The sequence below is a fragment of the Copadichromis virginalis genome, linkage group LG8, assembly GCF_057382275.1.
Source record: "Copadichromis virginalis isolate Kocher_CV1m ecotype Utaka linkage group LG8, C_Virginalis_male_GT1.1, whole genome shotgun sequence".
NCBI classification, from domain to species: domain Eukaryota; kingdom Metazoa; phylum Chordata; class Actinopteri; order Cichliformes; family Cichlidae; genus Copadichromis; species Copadichromis virginalis.
In genome coordinates this window covers 6,874,630-6,878,255 of record NC_140625.1, presented here as the reverse complement: position 1 = coordinate 6,878,255, position 3,626 = coordinate 6,874,630, and the positions used below count along the sequence as shown (strand labels likewise).

The following is a 3,626-nucleotide window of genomic DNA, read 5'->3' as shown; positions in this document are numbered from 1 at the left end:
TAAAGGAAAGGTGTGTCCAAACTTTTGACTGGTAGTGTACACGTGAAGGTATGAAAAAAACTCAAAGCAAAAATGTGTGACAGCTAAGTCTGTATGAGTTCCCTCTTTTACCTTTAAATTAACTAATAAATTAAAGTGAATGGTGGCACAGTGGGTAGCACTGTTGTTGCGAAGCAAGAAGGTCCTGAGTTCCGGCTTCCTCCCACCTTCCAAAGACATGCACCCCCTGTGACCCTGAAGAGGATACGTGGATGGATTGATTAAACTGGCATTAGCAATAAAAACAAGACTACAACTTATGTTCAATACTAATTTGTATTATATGCTGATTAAAAAATATAATATATGAAAATAAAAGAATGAAACTAATAACAGCATTCTCATTATAAAGCATTGTCTTTAACCTTTGCTTATTTCTTTTATTCTTACCTGAAAGGCCTCACAACTAGTTTTTGAATTCAGTCTGTTTTTTAACTTACCAACCAAACTTTTAGTAAAATCTAAAAAATCATTTCAAGCCAGTGTTATTCACTGACGAAGAAAAAAAGCATTTAGATCCAGTTCATTTGTTCTCTCATAAATGAAAAGTGTCACCTTAGACCCTGTTTTAAGGAATGTGTTTGCTTCTTGTTTTCCATTCTTCTTTGCCAATGAGTCTTGTAATCTCTGCAGGCAGTTTCATTTCACCTGCAAGAAACTCCCCCTGGTATCATGTGTCACCTCGACTGGATAATCTAATCTGCCCTGATTTTTTACGACTCATTCACAAATGTTGTCCAAAGAGAGACGTTCTCTACCAAGTAAGTATTAATCCTTTTTTTATGTATTTTAACTAATTCTACATGCTGGTAATTGTTAACAGTCTCGTTTTCTTTCAAAAAAGGTTATAAATCATATGCATCTTTTTATCAGGGTAATCAAGTCATTTAAATGTAAATAATGTTGCTTAGAAAACCTTCAACAAATTGCTCACATAGTAAAAGTTACTTCTTTACTTAATGCTTAAAGAAATTTACAAAAGCAAAATTTTGACTAACAAAAAAAAAAGTGCTTATTATGTAAAAAGGCTCATTTGGGGTATCTAAATTTTTATTACTATATCTATCTATATAAAAAAAAAAGTGAATACAACAATTAATTCATTTTATTAGTTTAAACAAAAATTATTATATTTTGTGATTTACAGTTTCTACACCTTACTACTAAATGCTTTCCTCTGTTTTTCTTTCTGCATCTGACAAGCTGTAATTTATAAGCAATCTATGCCACTTGTAGCTAGAAGCTAACAGGTAACACGAGTTTCCAGGCAAAAAGGAGAAAGAAGAATATTAATAAGGAAGTACTAGAATAACTGCAGCACTCCATGAATGCAGAAGCATAAAGTGTCGGAATATGAATCTGCTTTTATTGGGGAAACCACCAAAAATGCTTCTTGGGTGCTTTTCACTGTCATCCAGGAGACTGTTTAACAATATTAAGTCATCCTAATCTGGGGAGTCTTACAGAATACAGAAGAATGTACCGAACACATATGCTCAGAAGCACATAAAATGTGACACTAAAAAAAAGAGGTGGGATTATTCCAAACAGTCCATTTTGTCCGTTAACACCCGTAAAGTTTTCTGTTTTAATTCTGCAAAGCTATGAATCTGGTCTCAGCAGTGCCACGCGACTTGATGATGGCACATGACCTACAGAAGCTCCTGTTTGAACCAACATTCTTGGCAGCTGTTGTGGAGCTGTTCAAACTTGTCAATCTCACAATTGTTTGGTTTTCACAGCAAACTAAAGTAGGAAGCGTGACTCCACATGTGACAGAAGATACAATGCGTGTAACACTGCTGATATGTCCGTTTATGTCTTAATAGAACTATTATAATCATATGTTACTGTCGCTGCTGTTTTTCTTGCATTCTCAAATGATAGAAATTTAAATGATTTTTTAGGTATAAGCACATTTTACTTTATGTTTAATGTGTCAAAGAGAACATGTTTCTTGTGTTTTCTAAAACAGCATGACTTTATGTGAACCTGCAGTAATCACTTTGTTCTTTCCAGCCGTTTGGGGTGAGGTGAAGCTTCCAGGATGTTGTACATGTTGACATGTTTGAGTTTGTTCTGTGCTCTACAAAGAAGTGTTTCATCAGATGAAGGTATTTCTATACTGCTTGTACCAGATATGTTACTAATAGACATGACCGCTCTAAAGGAAGAAGAAATTGAACATCAAATATTTCCTTTCTTTCAGCTGTGTCACTTAATTGCAACAACACTGTCAGTGTTACAGCTGGAGAAAATGTGACTCTAAATTGTTCCATAACTTCGACTTTTGGAGGGAAAGTGTGTACTGGTCAAAAGTATGACTGGCATAACACAAATGGCAACAAACTATGTGAAACTGATGCCACAAAATACACTTGTGCATGGGATGCCCTTACCTACCTGTCACTGACCATCTCAAATGTCCAAGAAGAGGCAAATGTCACAGCTGAAATCGTGTCAATCTGTGGAATGGTGAAATCACTTCCTATCAGAGTACAGCTAATCATTGGTGAGTGTATGTTTAGTTCAGATATCCAGAATAAATTGTTGTCATTGCCACTGTTAAAATAACTGCAATTTACTATCCAGATCCAAAAACGGACGTTTTCCAACCAACAACACCACCAGATAACGGTAAGCTGAAAGACAACGACTTAACCATTGTACATTGTTACATATTGTAACAAATGTTATTCAGTTAGAATAACTGTATTCCACTTCCACATGTGAATCAGGTCCAAGACCAGAACCCAGCGAGCAGCAGGAGGAGTCAACACACTTGACCACCATTGTACTTTGTGTTTTTGCCTCTGCTGTAGTTGTGTTCATTTTGTATTTCCTGTATAGAACTTACAGACGCAGAGTAAGAGAGAGGACAGTGACATACACTGCACCAGTCAGTAAAGACTTCACGGTTGTTTAAAATTTTATTTTTTCTTTGTATGATTGTTTATCAGTGCGAGGGGAATATGAATGTATATGAATGTATGTGACATATTTTCCATTTGTAAAAGATGCTGCTCATCACTGCTGACTCTTTGATCATCATATTGTTTGTTTGTTTTTTATTAACCTTTTTTTTTTATTAGACTTCTTTGATGTCTTATATACAATATATAGATATACAATAACAGGATGTGAATAACAGAGCGTTCACATGACTTTCAGTCTGCTCAGTAAAATGAAACAATTTTGGGGAAATTTAAGAACATTTGGGACTGAACCTGTTATGTGTCTGATGAATGTCTACAGATTTGTCACAGCTCTGACTCTTCATTGTGTGAACATCAGGTCAATTTTGTTTACTTATCATCCACGATCTAATAGGGAAATGATCCAAAGTTGGATTACATACTTACTTTGTAAATCCACTGATGTTTCTGTACCTTGACTTCTTTACATAATTGTGACCACAGCTCACAGTAAAAATCATCCAACTGTTACTTTAGGCTGTGATGGATGAATGAATGGACAGATGGGACTCTCGTGGGCTGTGGATAATGCATTTCCCTGTTCCACACATGGATTTTTTGCCACCTGTGTAGCATTATTATATGTTAACTCAAGTAAACTCAAAGACTGTG

General features: G+C 35.4%; 1 long non-coding RNA gene across 1 annotated transcript; it reads left to right on the top strand.

Annotated features, from left to right (window-relative positions):
- Nucleotides 1–465: 465 nt before the first annotated feature.
- LOC146702607 (uncharacterized) lies at nucleotides 466–3,626 on the top strand. Its single transcript, XR_014921863.1, has 5 exons — nucleotides 466–800; nucleotides 2,059–2,153; nucleotides 2,249–2,551; nucleotides 2,632–2,676; nucleotides 2,778–3,626. It is a non-coding gene; the product is annotated as an uncharacterized LOC146702607 (long non-coding RNA).